The sequence below is a fragment of the Sapajus apella genome, unplaced genomic scaffold, assembly GCF_009761245.1.
Source record: "Sapajus apella isolate SASKATOON/1434 unplaced genomic scaffold, GSC_monkey_1.0 scaffold7, whole genome shotgun sequence".
NCBI classification, from domain to species: domain Eukaryota; kingdom Metazoa; phylum Chordata; class Mammalia; order Primates; family Cebidae; genus Sapajus; species Sapajus apella.
This window is the reverse complement of record NW_022436947.1, coordinates 26,543,502-26,564,803: the sequence shown is the minus strand read 5'-3', so window position 1 is coordinate 26,564,803 and position 21,302 is coordinate 26,543,502. Positions and strand designations below refer to the sequence as shown.

At 33.6% G+C, this 21,302-nt stretch overlaps 1 protein-coding gene across 1 annotated transcript in view; it reads left to right on the top strand.

Moving 5' to 3' along the window:
• Window positions 1-21,302, top strand: part of FOXP2 (forkhead box P2) — a 586,718-nt gene that overhangs the window by 378,159 nt on the left and 187,257 nt on the right. The window lies entirely within an intron of this gene.

Genomic DNA, 21,302 nt, shown 5'->3' with positions numbered 1-21,302 from the left:
AAGATAACAGCGTACCAGTTATTTTCTTAAAGACACTGCCCCCAAAGTTCTGCAAAAACTTCTGAGCCTCATCAGGAATGGTTCTAGATGGAATCAAGTATCCTGACGTCTAAAACCACAGGGTATTTATAGCTAGACATTTATGAGATGTTATCGTTGGCAGACCTCAGGAAGAAAATATAGTAGAGCACTTTTAAAAACAAGAGCATCTAAGGAAAAATAGACAAAGTTATTACAAAATAGGAGAGATTTTTATAATAAAAGAGACTAAATATATGTCAAAATAGTCCATCGTAATGAACCCTATGAATATGTTGAATGGAAATTTCACCAAATTCTACAATACCAATGCTTTGCGCCCTCTTGGATCTCTTTTTAGGGCCCAGACAAATCATAGTATTTATTACTTGTTTTCACGTAATATAATTTGAAACTTATTCAGGATTATGGCATAACTTATAAATATGTTTAAAAGGAATTTAAACAAATTTATGAGTGAGGAATGAGTATTTATTATGGTTACACAAAAACAGTTGACCTTATTGAGAACCAAAGGACTTGACCTGGCTTATCTTCTTTTCTTATATTTTCCTGAGAAAGATGAGACTGAAACTCAGGTTATTGATAGATCAGTAGTCTATACCACATTTGTGGTTTTAAGTTGGCATCATCCTGATTCATGAGCTCTATTCTCCAAGCTATTTCTAGAGCATTACCACTTGTATTCAGACCTGATGCAGTAGAGAGTTCTGCTTAATACAGCCAAATGGAGTAAAATATGAGGAAGAACAGTGACAACTCTGGATGCATCTTGGTCTGTGTGCTTTTATCTCCCTAAATTCCCTTTCCTTGTAAATGAACCAGCACATCATTGTGTCTTTAGCATGATATGTTGGTGACTTGGTTAAATTTTCCCCTTCTCTCCATTTATTCAGTTAAGTTATATTTTTGTGAAAGTGGTGCCTCAGTAGCATATCATATGGTAAAGCCTTGTTACATCTAGAAACTTACATCACTATTTTAAATTTATGTTATAGGGAAAGTTTTTCTCTTTTTAGAAATAAGCAAGTAAAGGCCTTAAAATCCTTTTTTAAGCATATTCTGATATTTTCTGTATTATGGTGACCAATTTAAAATGCATCATGAGTAATGAGACATTATTATTTTTTTTCTGCATAAAACAGACCAGGAAAATTCACACCAACTTAAAATTTTTCTTTTGTGAATATTGACTTGTTCCTTGTCTAGACAACTTTCCAGTAGTGGTTTTGTTTTTGTTTTTTAAATAGTAGACTTTAACTCTTTAGAAATGTAATTGGATTGCAGGCTTTCTGTAAAAGTATTTATAAATTTCTGTGAGTCCTGAACATCACACACACAACGTTGTAACATATTATTTCTTGAAATGATAGAGGAAATCTAGTTTATTACTAGTTTGCTTATTTGATTAGAAATACTATGTGTTACCCTTGGGCAAGTTACTTTGGATCAGTTACTTTTAACATGGCATTTACCTGGCAACTACAGTCTATTCTGAACCTGCCATATGCTCAAGGCACAAAGTTGAACAAATGAAGAACTAAATGAGAAGGTGTTGATAATTTTAGAACAGATATTTGAGGAAAAAACTCAGCTCTGGAGCCACGAGTATTTTGTAAACATATGAAAGAGATTTTTATTATTTTTAAGTATCATTCTAAACAGAAACTTTTTATAAGTGCATATGTTTTAAAAACTAAATTTAATTTGTGAATTGAAATTTTTGTTGGTATACATTTAAACACTAATCTGTAAACATGTTATCATTCTTGTTTTTTCATAAACAAATATGTAGTCAATTATTCTTGGAATGTCAGAAATAAAACTTAACTGCTTAATATAGGTTACCACAGCAGTTATAATTGTTAACTAATGAGTTGCATAAAAGCTTGTTAGTTGTTCACACTAAACATAGTGCTTATTTTTCAGCCATGATATCCTGATCATTCTGACTGTTGCTAAATTATCTTATTTACTCCTAGTAATCTTTACATTCAGACTGGAACCAACCTTCTGCTTCTTTCTATAATATTTGCCAAAGGAGTAAATTCTTGCTCTTCAACTTTGGACTTTAGAGGGCAATAACTAATAGAGACACATTTGAGAGACACTTGGTCACTTACCACCTGGCCACACACCTTTGTTAAATGTGAATTCAAGAGAGCTAGGGAAGGTTGGTAGCCAAAAGAATATTTTGTTATTAAGATTTTTATCATTGCCTGCCTCAGAGTAATAAAGGGCCACTTAGGCACTTGCCAAGGATAATTAATTTTTCTTCTTTCTCCTGCCCCCTCCTCCTCCTCCATTGTAACTGAAAGCTTATAATCCTATTACATTTAAAGAGATAAAGTCTACCATTTAAAAAACCAAAACAAAATCACTACTGGAAAGTTGTCTAGAAAAGGAACAAGTCCATAATCACAAAAGCAAAATTTTTAGTTGGTGGCCACTTTTCTAGTCTGTTTTATGCAGAAAAAAAAAATGATACCTTATTACTCATGATACATTTTAAATTGGTTACCATAACACAGAAAACAGCAGAATAGGGATGTATATGTATGTATGTATGTATATGTATATACATCCATGTATATACACACACATGCATACATACATACACACACACACACACACACATGTATATTCCCTTATGATGTCAGGGATCATAGACCCAACCATGGGAAATTGCTCTAAAGAGTTGACAGTGATCATTATAGAATCATTGTAGACATTAGTCAGTCTCTACATAAATAGTAAAATGCCAATGAAACACTTAACTCCCAGTATTCTCTAGCTGTGGATAATGAATGTGGTTTAAAATTAATTTAACCAAATCTAATAACAAAACTAAAATCCTCTAAAGTATTTCATGACTTGTGGATAAATCTCTTATGTGTTGTCAGAAACAACCTTTTATTTCAAATCTAATTTTCTTTCCAACTCTGAGGATATATTGATATAGATTATTTTAATTCAATAACAAGTTTGAGGTAGTACACTAACCTGAGTCATTATGTTTATATAAAATTAGAATCATCACATTTCATTTTGGAGTTTTATAGATAAGCTTTTTACCTGCCCTCTTCAAAGAACATTTAAATCTATACCTATAAGCTAACCAGTCCAGAGAATCAATTTTGAGTTTACATTAATGTAGACTTAATCACTGTTCTCTACTGCATCTCTGCACTTAAGAGTCCTGCCTTTCTACCTTTATTAAAGGTAGGATCAAGCCATCTCTAGGAAATTTCCCCAAAGTACTTAATTCCCTGGCTCAAGTAAATGTATACAAGTTCTGTTCTTGTGATCTCATATGGAAATTATATATGCGTTTAGAAGTTGTAAACTCTTACGTGGAAAGGCCTGATTTATAGTACTAACAGCCCCCTTATCTGAGACATTTTATGTTGACATTGATGCATAATCATGAAAATGTTCCAGACCTCCTTTGAAAAGAGGGGTCACTATGGCTTGGGTTCTGATTTTAACTTAATTACCACTGATTACTCTTCTTTCTTAGTTACTATTCCTCCTAGTTGGCAGGGTCCCAAAACTACATGCAGTACTCTATAAATTAAATCCTATTAGTACTCAATATAACAGGAGGATCAAGAGACAGGGATTGTCTTGCATTTCCTACTTGTTGTGCTACTATTTATGCATTGTGATATCATGCATGCTTGAAATAGTGATTGAGGAGAAAATAGTTCTAATAGGAATTGGCAGTTGGCCCAGAAGTCCTACTCAATGCTTTGAACAATATTAACATTTGGAATCCTCCCAGTGTTACGGAGGCTTGTAAAGATTGATGTTATGATTTATTTTTCATAATTAAATGGTATATTCTTTGTTTTATTTTAAATTTAAAGGTAGCAGTTTGCTCAATTGTGCCAAATTGGATTTTCAATTGAAGATAATATAAGATTTTTAAAATTAATTTGACCCTTCCTGCCTTGGCACTAAAACTGCATGTTATTTTATATGTTTTGTGTAACATAAGAATGAGAACAAAGTATGTCTTGATCACGAATAAATAAAAGAATACACCAACCTTTTCAGTAGTTTGTCTTTCCCTCTCGTTTCCATCCTTTGGAAAAATTTCCTACTTTTTCTGGTTCTCCATCACACCTACTCTTACCTTGCTCTATGCAATGAACACATGTAGATATAAACATTTTTATGTGTTTACACTGCACCAGCACACATAATCAGTTTGGAACACAAGCTTAAATACCAATAAATGAAATAGAGTGTAAAAGGAAAGGTAAAACAATTGAACTAACTTGACTGTTGGCTAATCAGTATGTACTAATAGGCAAAACAATGGAGATATGGTTTTAATGTTGCCACTCACATTTAATATTTGCAAACTTTATGATGGAAGAGAATCCTAAAATTCCTAGACTGAAATTACTCATTAAGTCTTTCTCCTAACTTTGCCCTCCACTCCATGATTTTATAAAATATACTGTGGTACACAAGATTTAGATGATAGATTTCTGAAGCCACAGAATTCTTCAGGATAGAAATTGCACTCCATGGAGTAGATGGAAGCTATGTAAATAGTATATCTCCTTCCACAAGTTAGTTTTCATTTATTCTTGTCTCTCTTATATTTTTTCCAGTCATTAGGTTTGGATGATACCATGCCACATTTCTTTCTAACCTGCTCCACCTCATTGCAGAAACATAACCAGGCTAAAGTTTCTGTCAGAATATCTACTTTCACCTTTTCTTTTCATTTTCACTGCGAAACCCTTTATTCTCTTAAATCTGGATTATTGTATGACTGGTCTCCATGCTTCCAGGGTTTTTTCTTTCTACTATTCAATCTTGCATATCCTCCTGTATCATCTTATACTATGACTTTCATAATATTAAATTCCTTGCTCAAAAATCTCAGAACCAGTCTCAAGATTTTAAACTTCTAAATATTGTGTTCAGTTCTACCTGGTATTTCTGAAATAAAATTTGCCTTAGGAAATTTGAATATGCTAGTACCCAATATCAGATGTTCACCCTCTTCATTCATATATACTAACTCAAGATTCATAATTATTGTGAATCCTGATTCTTTCAACTGGGTGACATCCCTCCCTTCTCAAGCTTCTCTGGTATTTGATGTTGCTCTTGTTTTTTTGGCATTTAATGATACTGACTTTTTTTAAAAGGTTAATATTTATATATCTTGCCTCCTTAACAAACTCTACAAAGTCTTTGACATCAAAGACTATATCCAAAGGGTGCTTAACATGTGCTGGACACATAGTTGCTGTTCAATAAATACTTTTTAAATGAATGGACATTGAATAATTATAATTATAATAAATGAGACATTTTAGTGTAATTAAATTAGGTGTGCATTTTAAAGAATAATAAAGTAGTCCTGGAACATCCTCTCATTATAATTAAATTTGAATTTACTGGTCTACTTCTTCTAGTACTATATCTAAGACATGAGAGCATTTTAAATTCGTACTCAATTAAGCTCTAAATGTACTTTACAATTTACAGATATAAATCACATTGGAATAAAATAACTATCCTTCTTAATGTTATGTGAAGTCTGAGTTCCCTCTTATATAAATCTTGGGTAACAATTTCTCTTGCAAGAGGAAACGCCCCCGTTTTCAAAATGACCTTTTAAATTAATTTTGATAAAACTTACCAAAGATGCTGATTTGTATCTTTTTAGTTGCACTGACATATTTTAAGTCTAGATTAGAATTCTCTGTGCTAATCTAATTGTGCTCTGTTGGTATCAAAAAGCAAGAGAATTTGTGTATTTGTATGTGTATTTTGACTTCTGGAATTTTTGAATATATCTTTCAAACTCAGTTTCTACTATAAAACAAGAAGCTAAAACAGAGTTATTTTAACCTTTAATGCATTAATAATATTGATGTTATTATTTGGGTATACAATCTAGTGGTCAAATGACCAATATATCCTATACACAAGGGGATAACTAAAAGGATTTGCCAAGAACAAATAAAAATCTTCTTGCTATCTGTAAACCATAGTGCACTAAAAGATGTGTGAGGATAAAATGACTTTTAAATATTTCTTTCAGAGTAGTAATAATAATGAAATTGATTGCTTACATTTCTGGAAATAAAACGGTCATTTATTCTAAAATTGATATAGAAGGTCTTTTTCAGTTATTGTTAATTTTTGCTTAAGAAATCCTAGCTCAAATTGCACCTGACTCACCCTTAGTACTGTCCTTAACCAGCAGCCATCATAGATAAGAATATTTTGTGTCTTTAGAATGTACCTTTTAGATATCACAAGTTGCATTAATAGGGAAATAAAATGAAAATCATGATATATTCTACATCAGAAGGAAGTTAGCCATAAGGAAAAGCTTTTTGGTTTATTTTTTAATTGTATGGAATTTTCCAGTTGCTTTATAGTTGGTATTGGTTGGAACATTATCAGTGTTAAGGTACTATGTACTCTAGATTTAAATAAATACCAAGTTTTTATGAAAAGAAATTGATAATTTTTACTTGACAAAATTCATTTGAAATGTATGAATTTATGCATTGTTGAGAATCCTGTAATAATAAATATCATTAGTACTATGTTTTATTAATATTAAAATATATATGGTTTGCTCTAAACACTGAATTTATAAATTTTGAAGGGAAAGCATTGCTTTTTCTAAAAATACTTTACAATTCAGTCTCAATTAATATGAGATTTTTCTAAAAATAACGTTTTAGAAAACTTTTTTATTAAAAACCCCACCCACATGTGGTTTAAAGTAACCCATATCAATCTAACTCTCAGCCTGAGTAATTGCAAAGATAAAACTTAATATTGCTATATTTTCTTAGAACTTCAGTGGTAGAATCTGAAATACTAAGAACATTCAGCATAGTTTTAGAAATATTAATATTATGTTTTATTGTTTTAGAGGTTTTAAATTTCTTTAAAATAGTTTATAAAATTTGATAGATGTGAACAGATACTTATTTCTGAACTTTTAAGCAACACATAATCTGAATATTTAGGTGAGCTACTTCAAGTTAAATGTTTAAATCTGTACATTTAGGTATTCTTGAGATTAACTTGAAATCCTAGACAATATTACACTTGCTGTGTAATATTGATGAATGCTACTAACAATAAGATCATGCTAATAATAAGAAGAATAAGGAGGAGAATAATATCTAATGTGTATTGAAGACTTACTACATTCTTGGAACTATTCTGAGTATTTTACATGTACTCGCTTATCTAATCATCCAATAACTCTTTGAGATGAATACTGTTCACTTACAAAATATACAGGGATAATGATCTATAAAGGTGGAAAGAAGTAATGATGTGTAGAATTGATAAACAAATGGTCCAAGGTCGGAAAGCTAGTAAGTGGTGGAGCTGTAATACAAATCTGTATGGTGTAACCCAGAGCCTTAATCTAACCCATTACACAGAAGTCCTAAAGATACTGTTTCCTCATTTGCAAAATAGAGTCAATGCTGCTACAATAACAATTGTTGCCACAGCTCCTGCTACTACTTTTCATGAACTTGTAATGCAGAGTCAATAATAAAACAGATTTTGAACCATATAAATGTAAACTGACTCTTTATCAAAAGTGTCTGTATTAGTCAGTTCTCACACTGCCAATAAAGACATACCTGAGACTGGGTAATTTATAAAGAAAAAGAGATTTAATGGACTCACAGTTCCACATGGCTAGGGAGGTCTAACAATCATGGTAGAAGGCAAAGGGAAAGCAAGACACATCTTACATGGTGGCAGGCAAGAGCACATGTACAGAGGAACTTCCCTTTATAACACCATCGAATCTCATGAGACTTATTCACTATTACAAGAAGAGCATGGGAAAAACCCACCCCCATGACCCAATTACACCCCAATTCATACCACAACACTTGAGGATTATGGGAGCTATAATTCAAGATGAGATTTGGGTGGGGAAACAGCCAAACCATATCATTCCTCCCCTGTCTCCTCCCAAATCTCATGTCCTCACATTTCAAAACCAGTCATGCCTTCCCAACAGTCCCCCAAAGTCTTAACTCATTTCAGCATTAACTCAAACATCCACAGTCCAAAGCCTCAACTGAGACAAAGCAAGTCCCTTCCACTTATGAGCCCATAACATCAAAAGCAAATTAGTTACTTCCTTGATACAATGGGGATGCGGGAATTGGGTAAATACACTCATTCCAAATGGTAGAAATTGTTCAGAATGAAGGGTCTACAGATTCCATGCAAGTCTAAAATCCAGCAGAGTAAATTGTAAAGCTCTGAAATGATCTCCTTAGACTCCACATCTCACATCTAGGTCACGGTCATGTAAGAGGTGGGTTCCCATGGCCTTGTGCAGCTCCACCCATGTGGCTTTGCAGGGGACAGCCCCCGCCCTGGCTGCTTTCACAGGCTGGCACTTTGTGTGCAGCTTTTCTAGGTCCATGGTGCAAGCTGTCAGTGGATGGTGGCCCTCATCTCACATCTCCACTAGGCAGTGTCCTAGTGGGGACTCTGTGTGGGGGCTCCCACTCCATGTTTCCCTTTTGTCCTGCCCTAGCAGAGATTATCCATGAGGGCCTTAACCTACAGCAAACTTCTGCCTGGATATCTAGACACTTGCATACATCCTCTGAAATCTGTGCAGAGGTTCCGAAATCTCAATTCTTGACTTATGTAAACCCACAGGCTCAACAGCATGTAGCAGCTGCCAAGGCTTAGGGCTTGAATTCTTTGAAGCCACAGCATGAGCTGTACCTTGGCCCCTTTTAGCCATGACTGAAGCAGCTGGAATTCAGGGCACCTAAGTTGCACCCTAGGTTGCACACAGCAGGAGAGGGCCTTAGACCTGACTCATTTTTTCCTCCTAGGCCTCTGAGCCTGTGATGGAAGAGCTGCTGTGAAGGTCTTCAACATGCTCCGGAGACGTTTTCCCCATTGTCTTGGTGATTAACATTGGGCTCTTTATTTCTTATGCAAATTTCTGCTGGCAGCTTGAGTTTCTCCCCAGAAAATGGGTTTTTATTTTTTATCATATCATCAGTCTGCAAATTTTTTGAACTTGTATGCTCTGCTTCCTTTTGAATGCTTTGTTGCTTAGAAAATTTTTCCACAAGATATTCCAAATCATTTCCGAAGTTCAACGTTTCACATGTTGCTAGGGCATCAGCAAAAAGCCACCAGTTTCTTTGCTAAAGCACAGCAAGTGTCACCTTTGCTTCAGTTCCCAACAAATTCCTCATCTCCATCTGAGACCACATCAGCCTGGACTTTACTGTTTATGTCACTATCAGCACTTTGGGCAAACCATCCATTCAACAAGTCTCTAGGAAGTTCCAAACTCTCCCACATTTTCCTGTCTTCTGAGCCCTCCAAATTGTTCCAACCCCTGCCTATTACAAAGTTCCAAAGTCACTTCCACATTTTCAGGTGTCTTTACAACAGCACCCAACTCGTGGTACTAATTTACTGTATTAGTCAGTTCTCAAGACATACTTGACACTAGGTAATTTATAAGGAAAAAGAGATTTAATGGACTCATATTTCCACATGGCTGAACAGGCCTCACAATTGTGGTAGAAGGCAAAGAGGAGGCAAGACATGTCTTACATGGTGGCAGGCAAGAGCACATGTGCAGGGGAGCTCCCTGTTATAAAACCATCAGATCTCGTGGCCCTTATTCACTATTATAAGAACAGCACGGGAAAAACCCACCCCCATGATTCAGTTACCTCCCATTAGGTTCCTCCAAGACACACAGGGTTTATGGTAGCTACAATTCAAGAAGAGATTTGGGTGGTGACACAGCCAAACCCAGTGTCATTTGAAGAGGTTAACACTTAAAAAGACTGGATTCTTACACTTTTTATTGGTCTGCTATGACTGGTGAAAAATAATACTTATAAAATATAATGATTTTTCGTGTGTCAAAATTTGCCTCTTTAAAACTCAGGTTTTTGGAGATGATGTGATCCATAGAGACCACAAGATTATAACTAGATATGAAACTCATACAGATTTTAACTTTCAACTATCATCTTCAGGCTCAAGTTTTGCTGCTTTTACAACTCATATGTCAGTGAAAAGATGGTCATAGTTATATTAAAAGTTAAAAATGAAAAAAAACTTTATTCCAACCTATTAATTTAATGATAAATTTGGAGTCTGAGGTTTAAGCTCTACCTGTGGCCTAACTAATGAAATTTAGGAGGACACATTGAAAAATCCCAGGATTCCTTAAATTATCTAGCATTTAAATGCTGTGTTCATTGAACCTTTATAATAACCCCCGTATAACTTCTGAAATTATATTACTAAATAACTTCTAGGAGGTGAAACATATTTCCTGTTAATGAGTTCACAGAACTGGAGGCTTAAGAAAACAATACCATGAAATATGAACACTTTTGAAAGATTGTTAGGAAAAAATAAAGAATAAAAGCCACTGTGTGCTCTAAGATTTTATTAGGTTACCCCACCTGCAAAAACAGATGCTATATCTATTTCGGATCACTTTGTCAATGATATTTTAGGCACTTTCTAAATGATAATCAATCTTGATTTTAGGAGTTAAAAACTTTTCAACATTTAAAGATCTCTCTGCTATACACAAGTATGAAACACATTTTTAAAGCATATATATTTTTGTAACTAAGATTAATTTTTCATTGAAAATATCACTTTCATTTTTATTTTAATATTTTTAAAAAGTAAGGGATGATAATATTCAGTAATTTATATAAGTTGGTTTTTTTGAAACTAGACTCTAACCTTGGATATTTGTTTTAAATCTACTGGAAATAAAACAATAAGGTTTGCTTACAGCTTGGAAATAGTCTATTTGTCTAACAACATGAGTATTTGAGTTAGCCAGAGGTAGTCTGAAATTGGTTCTGTTTATTTATTATTTGACCCTTTAAGTACATAGGTGGTCTCTACTCCTTTCCTCTTTTCCTCCTTTCCAGTATTTCCCACTCTTTTGTTTGCATTAATTCCTAATCTTTCTCCCTTCTTATGAAGCCACTAGGTTGTATCAGGAGTGAGAGTAGTGGAAAGGAGAAAGCTACACATATCTTGTTGCTCATTTCACCTATCACAAGCCCAGAAGAATACAGACAATAGATCTTCATTTCCAACTGTGAAGTTCACCAGGTGGAGGTTAAAGATAAAAGTGTATTTATTATCTGATTAAAAAATGGACCAAAGACCTCAACAGACACTTTGCCAAATAAAATCTGTGGGTGGCAAATAAGTATATGAAAAGATGCACCACATTGTATGTTATCAAGGAAATGCAAATTAAAATAACAATGAGATATTGCTGTGTATCTACTTTCAGAATGGTCCAAATCCAGAACACTGGCAACAAATGCTGGCAGGGATGTGGAGTAACAGGGACTTTTGTTTCTTTTTGGTGAAATGCAAAATGGCACAGCAACTTCAGATGTCAGTTTTGCAGTTTCTTACACAACGAAACACATTCCTACTATATGATCAGCAGTTGTGCTCCTTTGCATCCCTAGAATTGAAAACGTATCCACACAAAATCCTGCACATGGATGTTTATAGTAGCTTTAATTATAAATCCCAAAATATGGAAGCAACCAAGATGTCTTTCAATAGATGAATGGATAAACTGTGGTATGTATGGACAATGGAATGTTATTCAGCATTAAAATGAAATGAGCTATCAAGCTGTGAAAAGACATGGAGGAAACATAAACGCACATTACTAAGTGAAAAAAGCTTACCTTAAAAAGCTACATACTATATGATTCCAGCTGTACAACATCCTGGAAAGAGCAAAACTGTGGAGATTTAAACAGATCAGTGGTTGCCAAGGGCTCAGGGAGGTATGGATGAATAGGCAGAGCACAGAAGACTTTTAGGGCAGTAAAACTACTTTCTGTGATACTCTAATGGTAGATACATGTCAATATACTTTGTCCAAACCCATAAAAAGTAAAACAGCAAGAGAAAACTATGATATAAATTGTGGACTTTGGGTGAGAATGATGTGTCAATATGGGTTCAGAATTGGTAACAAAGGTTATCACTCTGTTGGGGGATGTTGATAATGGGGGAGGCTACGAACGTGTGAAGACAAGGAATATATGAAAAGTCTGTACCTTTGACTCAATAGTGCTGTGCTTCTAAAACTGCTCTAAAAAATGAAGTCTATTAGAAATGCATATAGATCAATGTCATTTATGGACAAAACACTAAGTACATTTATACAGTGAACATAAATACCCAAAGAAACTTTGTCTTTCTCTCTCTTTCTCTCTCTCTCTCTTTCATTCTCTTTCTCTCTCACTCATTTTCTCTCTCTCTCTCTCTCTCTCTCTCTCCCCCCCTTCATTCTCTTTCTCTCTGACTCACACACACACTCACACACAAGTGGATTTACTAAAGGAAACTGAAAATTATATGCAAACAAAATTTAGTAGATTTGTGCCCCTCTACTCTGTGGATGGTTTCTGCATCATGGAGACACTTTGGGACAATGTAGCCTTTTTTTCTTCTTTTTGTCAAGAAATGGGGATTGTAAAAGTTGTCCTTTCTGACAGGATGTTACCATAAGAATAAATTATCTAATAGAATTAAATATTTTTTGTCTTTGATTCACAGAAAACTTGTTCTATAATTCTAATATCAACAGTGCTTCTTTCTTTGGTGCCAGAATCAGGATTTTTGAATTAGCATATTTCTGAAATACCAGAGGATTATTTTTAGAGAACTAGAGGTAACTTTTTAATTATTAAATTTTTAAAATGTCAATAGATATCCATATTTTACCAAATTGCTGTTGCAGTAACAAAGTAAAGTGATATATTGCCCAAAGTTATATAGAGCAGCATTCCATAAAAACTTAGAATATTCATAATTTGAAAAGAAACTCCCTTGAAATTACTCCTAAGTTGCAGTTCAGTACCACCACAATTTTTGCTTCAAGTTCAGACTGTGATACTGTTGAACCAATATGTCTTTCTGTTTCCTGTTTGTATGTTTATGAGATAGAGCCTTGCTATGTTGTCTAGGCTGGCCTCCCAAATCCTAGGCTCAAGCAGTCTTCCCAGTTCGGATTCCCGGGTAACTAGGATTACAAATATATGCCACCATAACTCGCTAAAACAATATTTGTCTTTTTATCCTTTGCCAGCACCCCAAATTGTGGAATAAACATTGAAAACTAAAGTACTTGGGACCAAGTTTTCTCAGACCACTAGTAATTACCAGAAAGAAGATGGTAATAAAAATCCATATTTTTAAGAATATCAGAACATTTAAAATACCATGGAAGATATATTTGTTCCACATAGTTATTTATATAAAATTAATAATATTGCAAATTCTGGAATAATTTTAAAAATTGAAACCAATCTAATATCTCTGTTAACAAAGACTCAGGCCACTGAAATTTATATGAAACAACCTAGTGGTAAAAATTTGATGACACGTTGCTATATATTTATAAAACCATTATGCCTGGAATGATGTTTAACTTGTCTTAAAATTCTGCCATTACACGAAGGTGCTATCAGTTTTGTTTTTTCTTTGTTTTTATTGCTTACATTTTTTGAAACATTCACTCTCTCATTCTAATAATGGCAAGTGGCATGGCTTTTTTGTCAACACGATTGTGTTCATCATTCTCATGAAGTTCTTTGAGAGAAGGTATCATCACACACAATCAGCCATAGCTATCCCATTTTATCTGCTACAGAGAGGGCATGAAAGTTTTCATTTCTTACTTTACTCCTTACCGCATGTACAAACTATAAAATCTAACAGACCTGCAGCTTTTAGGAATACTTGATCAAAGTTAAAACTTGATGTGCACTGGAATGTGTTGGTTGTCTTCAGGTCAACATGTGGGTCCACAGGGTTGTATAACTCCTGCAGTCCTTAAATCACAGTCTGTTCCAAGATATCCTGCATTGCAAGGTTCTACAGAAAACACCAAATTCTGTACTTTCAATAAAATACTTGTTCCTACTAATATTTAAGATTTTCAATAGAATTCCATGTATTATAGTAACTGCTATAGTGTATTTTCTCAACCAAAAAACTTTTCAGACTTTCAGCAACTTTGATACATTTTCATTTTCTTTCTGTTTTTTTGAGACAGAGTTTTGCTCTTGTTGCCCAGGCTGGAGTGCAATGGCGCGATCTTGGCTCACTGCTACCTGTGCCTCCTCTGTTCAAGCTGTTCTCTTTCCTCAACCTCCCAAGTAGCTGGGATTACAGGCATGTGCCACCATGCCTGGCTAATTTTTTTTTTTTTTTAATTTTTAGTAGTGATAGGGTTTTGCCATGTTGGCAGCGCTGGTCTTGAATTCCTGACCTCAGGTGATCTGCCCACCACCTCAGCCTCCCAAAGTGCTGGGATTACAGACGTGAGCCACCATGCCAGGCCATATTTCTTTTTCTATATAGTGGCTGATTTTACTTACTACTCAGTTATTTGGGATGTGGAGATAAATTCTGTATTTATTAGATAATAAAAGTTTAGTTGTTAAAGTAGAATTTTAGTAGCCAAAACATTTTTTTTTCTTTAGCCAAATTAAGCATCATTTGGCTAAGCATCATTTGGCATCATTAAGAACAGGTTTAGAGACTCTTCTTGTATAAATCCATCTTATGTGTGACTATGGCAGGAACACTTCCTTTAGATAAAATATGTGTCAATGGAATTCAATACCAAAAGTGGCAAAATCATTTTGTAAAATAAACACTTAATGATTTACTTTTTTGAAAAAAATCTACAATAATCCTAGTATGACTATGCCCTTATTAATAGTTTGAAAAAGAAAATGTATATTTATGCTTATGAAAGGATAAACATTAACCTGTTTATCATAAAGAACTATGAATGTTGCAGAATCTACCACTAACATAATACTATATTCTGCTATGGGGAAAAATATTAATTGTACATGCTTCAATTGATGTTTTTCAATTTTTAAGAAATTATACACAAAAAAATAAAATCTTACTAAGTTACACTTGTAAGGATGAAATACTCAAAGTAGAAAATATAATATGCCAGTCAATGTATTATATGTTCATTGAGTACTCTGGCATTTCTTAGTAATCAAAAGAAGGTAACATATTTACTGATAAAAGTAGCAAAAGACAGAGAGAGCAATTAGTTATGTTTAAAAACTTTTAGATTAACTAAAGGTAATGATCATAAATTACTAGTTAATTCAGAAGTATAGAATTAAGCTTTAAGATGTAAATATCCAATCACAACTTCACCAAATGCATAGAAGGTTCATTTTAAGACCTAAAGTTACTAAAGCTAAAAGAAATATATTATTGAATGATCTGATAACTACTTCTCTACTATTGGTACTGTTATTTATATATTAAATTGCTATTTTGCTATTCAGGTATATATATAGTACTAACCTAATTAATTTATTCAAGGTTTTGTACTGTTTCGAATTATTTTACTGTCCAATAATATCCAGTCCACCTCAATGGACTTATTAAATATTTGTTAGTTTGCTGTACTAACCACTCTCATGTTACACATGTTCATAAATGTATTGGAGGTGGTAAAGTTGTGTATAGTAAGTAGTCATACCGACTTTAGGTAGCTTATAATCTAGTAGACTTCGATGGATCAAACAAAGTGAATGGCTTACTCAGACTATCAGTTCAAAGTTGATAGATAAATTTCAAACTGTACAAAATACATATCTATTGACAGTGATGTAATCTAGATTACTTGTACACTCATAGTAAAATAATGTTGCTAGTAGCAGAGTAGCAGAGTTTAAATTTTGCTAAATTAATTGTGTGCCCAGTAACAGCTTTCATCTTTCCTATTGTGTTTACATTTAATTCTAAGACTAGAGAAAGTTCTTTTTAAAATTTTAGGGTCAAATACATATATTTAGAAAAAATATATAAAGGTCATTGTTAAAAGTTGCATTGGGGCCAGGCATGGTGGCTCACGTTTGTATTCCCAGAACTTTGCAAGGTCAAGGCAGGCAGATCTGAGGTCCGGAGTTTGAGACCAGCATGGCCAAGGTGGTGAAACCCCATCTCTACTAAAAATACAAAAAATTAGCCAGCATGGTGGTGTGTGCCTGTAATCCCAGCTATTAGGGAGGCTAAGGCAGGAGAATCACTTGAATTCATGAGGTGGAGGTTGCAGTGAGCTCAGACTGTGCCACTGCACCCCAGCCTGGGTGAAAGAGCGAAATTCTGTCTCAGTAAGTAAATAAATAAATGTTGCATTCAGATAGTTTAATAGTGACCAAGAGGTATTAATATATTTTTTGAAGATCATAGGCTTTAAATTATATCTTCTTCTAAAAAGGAGAACAAATATATACTGTTCAAATGACATTTATGTTCATTTCACATTATCATCAGAATAATCCTTTAGAATAAGATGAGGACAATATTATTTCTACTTATAAATGATGAAATTCAGATTAAAAAGCTCAGCACTGTACAATAAAAGCCTACAGAAACTGACTACAGATTGACTTGAATTTTTATCTATTTGTCTCCAAATCCTGTATTTTATTCTCTGTAACATCCAACATTATCTGTGTGAGATATCCTGAAATGTTTTTGACTTATAAAATGATTAACTATAAATCTTAATTACCACCTCTCAGAATCTATTGCTTAGTTAATATAAAGGTTTTCTTTCTTAAGTTTGGTTTCACTTAGCTTTGTTTTTAATAATGGGAGGAAAGGCTGCAAATAAAACTTGTTTATAAATTTAAAAATAATCATCAGGAAGTGTAAACATTTCATTTACTGTGTTTAGTTTCTATCCTTATATGAACTCCACAGTGGTTTGGACTTACTTAATATACTTAAAAACATTTGCACCTCTTGTTCAGATCATTTGAATAAATATTTATTGACTACCTATTCTAGGCAAAAAAAATTGCAATGGAAAATGAAGTCCTTGTTTAGGAAGGTAATCATCTAAGCAAAATATATATGGAAGAAGTAATTACAATACGACTTGGTTACGTGAAATATAGACACTGGAAAATAGGAAATGATTAAAGAGCCATATAAGGTCAGAATGAGGAACATCATGAAGCAACATTTAGTAATTGGGAGCAGAATATTAAGTCTGTTTATATGAGGATGGCATCACATTATTACAAACAAGAAATTATTTTAATAGGTAACTATCTAATAACAGAAAAATAGGCCAGGTGAGGTAGCTCATGCCTGTAATCCCAGCACTTTGGTAGGCCAAAGTGGGCAGGTCACTTGAGGTCGGGAGTTCCAGACCAGCCTGACCAACATGGAGAAACCCCATCTCTACTAAAACTACAAAAAGTTAGCAGGGTGTGGTGGTTGGCACCTGTAATCCCAGCTACTCAGGAGGCTGGCGCAGGAGAATCTCCTGAAACTGGAAGGCAGAGGCTGCAGTGAGTGGAGATTTTGCCACTGCACTCCAGCCTGGGTAACAACAGTGAAACTCATCTCAAAAGAAAAGAAAAGAAGAAACATTTTAGTTGATACTCCACATTTTTAACTGGTTAGAAATTGTAAGCCATTCAGCAGCATCTCATTTAATTTTATAGGAGTACTTTGCAAATAATATTTTGGGGCATATGTCAGGATGATTTCATGTTGGGTGGTTAGCTTTGTTTCATTTTCACTGTCCTTGTTGGGCATCTTTCTTTCCTCAGGAGGATGTTGTCTCTTACACCCAGGTTATTTGTTAAAGTCTTTGGATCTATACCTAACTGATGACCTAGAAGAGCGATTCTCAAAAGTGTGAGTCCTGGACCAGCAGCAACAGCATCACCGGGAACTTGTTAGAAATGCACATTCTCAGGCCACTCCCTAGACCTACTGAATCAGAAACTCTGGGGTTGGAGCTCAGCAATTACCCTGCAGGTAATTCTGATGCATGCTCAAGTTTGAGAACCACTGGCCTAGAAGAAATGAACTACTGCAACTTATGAGGACTCATGAGATCCAGCTCACTTTTGCTCAATGCCTATCAAAAGCTTATCTGAGAGTGATTGTGGAGGATTGTATGCAGTATACACAATCCATTAAATTCTCTAAAATCTAACTTTGATTAATTAAGTACAGGGTTATTACTGATAGCCTCATAACTATATCACCATTGTAATGGATCCATATAAAATTGCTTACTATCAGTAGCCTAAATTTAGGAACATTATAATTTTAAAAAATACTTAATTGGCTACTTTATTTAAGAATGTTTTAGGGATGTCATTCAGTATCTTTTCCAGTGTTTGCTACCTAAGATCCCATTAGGGTAAAAATATAACTCAGATTTCACTGTTAGGAATAGTTCTGTTTGTGAGCAACTTATTTCCTTTCATCTTATACAATGAACCTTGAAATTTAATTACGATTTTCTCTTCATGTGAGTTGTTAGAAAGCTTAGCATTAAATTTGTGGCTAACCTTTAGCAAATATTTAATATTTAATGATGTGACTGTTCCTGATTCTAAAACTTTTGTCTCTCTCTCTTTTTTTTTTTTTATTAATAAAAACAAATTTACCTTATTACTTGTGCCATGTAATGGCCACTTTAAGTTTCTTTTTCATGACAAGTGAAGGATTGCTAATTAATTAACAAATAATATTAAAACTTATGTGCCTATAGAAGATGATGAACTATACAATATTTTACCAATAAATAGAATTCAAAAAGGATTTATATAGTTTTTGGTTAATGAAATGGAATCAAGAATATAATGTCAAGAAAGATACTCTTGTCAAAATGAGAAACTGAAACTTCTAGTGGCTCAAGGATTTTCCGGTGGTCAATGAGGTTAGCTAATGGTAGAACCAAGGTGAGAATTTAAGTCACCTAATCTAGATGTCTGAGTATTTATTCCATTGTTTCATGTGCTTGAAGTCTTTGCTGCTATTTAAAATTGTATATTTACTTTTAAAATATTGTATGTACATATGTTAATATATATAACCCATTCCTTTTAGATTATGCATTCTTCATTTATATTTTATATATTATCTACTTTTAAAATATACAGAGAAAAAGTAGGTTTTTCTTTTAAGAAATGTCATTATCCACAGAATTAAGCATTCAGATTCAAAGAACCTTAGGGATATAGAAATTTGAGGGATTAGATGAATAAGTTGAGGCCTCAAAGACTGCTTGCCCAAAGTACTACAACTCTTTAGTGGTAGAATCAGGACTGGAACATATGCTCCTTTACTCCTTGTAGTAGAGGCTTTGCTACCGTAGAGAAAGACAAACAAGCATTTTTTTTTTTTTTCACATAAAAAGTAATTGTGATGTGTAATAGTACAGTTAATGCAGATGTGCTATAAGCCAGAATAAAGATGAGGAAATATTGAAACTAATTTAATTGTACCTATCTGTTCTTGAAGCAGGGCCTGTTTTTCTTTTTTTTCTCATCACATTTATCAATCTTTTTATCCATTCTATTCTATAAATGCATATCACAACTCACTACAGGAGGTGACTGAGTGAGCTGTACAGTGATAAATTTTTCTTGTTAGGAGAATTTACATCCACTAACTTGAGCTACTTCAGCATGAAATTGAAAAAGAATCATTTTGTCTTAATTTACATTCTTGATTCAATGAGAAAAATGTGAATTAACCCAACAGAACTACAGATGCTTGCCTCAGAGACTAAAGGTAAACTAAATTGGTATCATTAGAAGTTCATCAATTTAAACATCCTCCAATTTATTAGAATAGATTTTAAGAAAGGTTATTAAGGTTAGTTATGCCAAGCCTATATACGTTTCCAAATAATCATTTTTTACTTTGGTTCAATTTTATTGTTTTTGATACATCTTTATCAATACTCCTGTGCGGTTTTCATTTCTCACCTAAGCTGTGCACATCATTTCTTAATCAAAATCACTGGGATAGTGCTGCGGTTCACTAGCCTTAGGAGCTGCTATTTGCCTTGAATAAATTACATGAAAACATGTTGATTGATAGATGTTGCATGTCAGAAAAGAAGATAACTGTATCTTCGTCAGCTTACTAAAAGGTCATGCACACAGAGTGATAGGAACAGCCACAGACAACTTTGAGATAAAGTGTATCATGAAAAGGTGTGCAATTTTGAAGCTGTGAAACATGTACTTGAAAGGCATTTTCCTTTCAAATAGAAAGGAAATATATCCAGTTACATTTAATTGTTAAAGTAAAAATAAAATATACATTAGCTTAACTATATTTTCCAATAGTTTAGTAATGTACAATCTCTGCTTTTCTCATATGATTAAAACAGGGAAATACATAATTATTTTTAAATTTATCTTTTAAGTAACTTAAAATCTTGTAAGGATACAGAAAAATTTTGAGAAAGTACCTTAATTTTACAATACACATTTATATTACAGTCTTGGGGAAATGAAAGAAATCTACTTATAGATAAATGGTTAATATTAATAAATTGGAAACAATATTTTGTAGACTTTTCTTATTTTAACTTGAATCTCCAACATATCTAATTGAGTCTAGAAATAATCTGTGAATTGAGGCTTATGTTTTTTTTGTTTGTTTGTTTCATCTTTCAGGCCATCAGTAGATTTCTGAAGTGTGGGGTTGTAAACTGCATTTACCTAAATGTTTATATTAAGACAAAACCAAAAGCACTTAAAATAAATCTCTGCATGTAAATATTGTAAAAATGTTTTCATCATTCAGCATACTTAAGGCATATCTGTGCTAATGTTAAGACTTATATTAAAAAGGAAATTTTGTTCTTTTATTAATATTTCTTGTCTTTGCATTCATTAACCTAGCTAAGTTTGGTTACAAAAGAAATCTGACAGTGTTTTGGAAGCATAATTTTAAAAGCAGGATGGAATGTTTTTAGTTTCAGAAAAACACTAGCCACGTTCTTATCTATTCCAAATTACTTTGTTCTCCAACAGAGCTGCCAAACTGTCAAACTGTCCAGCTTCAGTATATAACAAAGATTCTGTTGTATTGTAAAGATATTCATAACAATTTTTATGGAAGGCTGAAAGTGTATAAGTTCACAGTTGTAGCGATAACATGGCACTCTTCACTGTTTGGCTTGTTTATATTGGCACAGATCCCCAAAGTGGAGACTGACAGAGTCATGCAGAAATCTGGTATTTGAGTTGAAATTTACACACTTTAAGTGATGAACTAAACAGGCTGGTGTTTTCTTTTTCTTACTCAAAAAGTGCAAGGTTACACAATACAGACGGTTTTCATCTTTTCCCATAAATGCACAGATT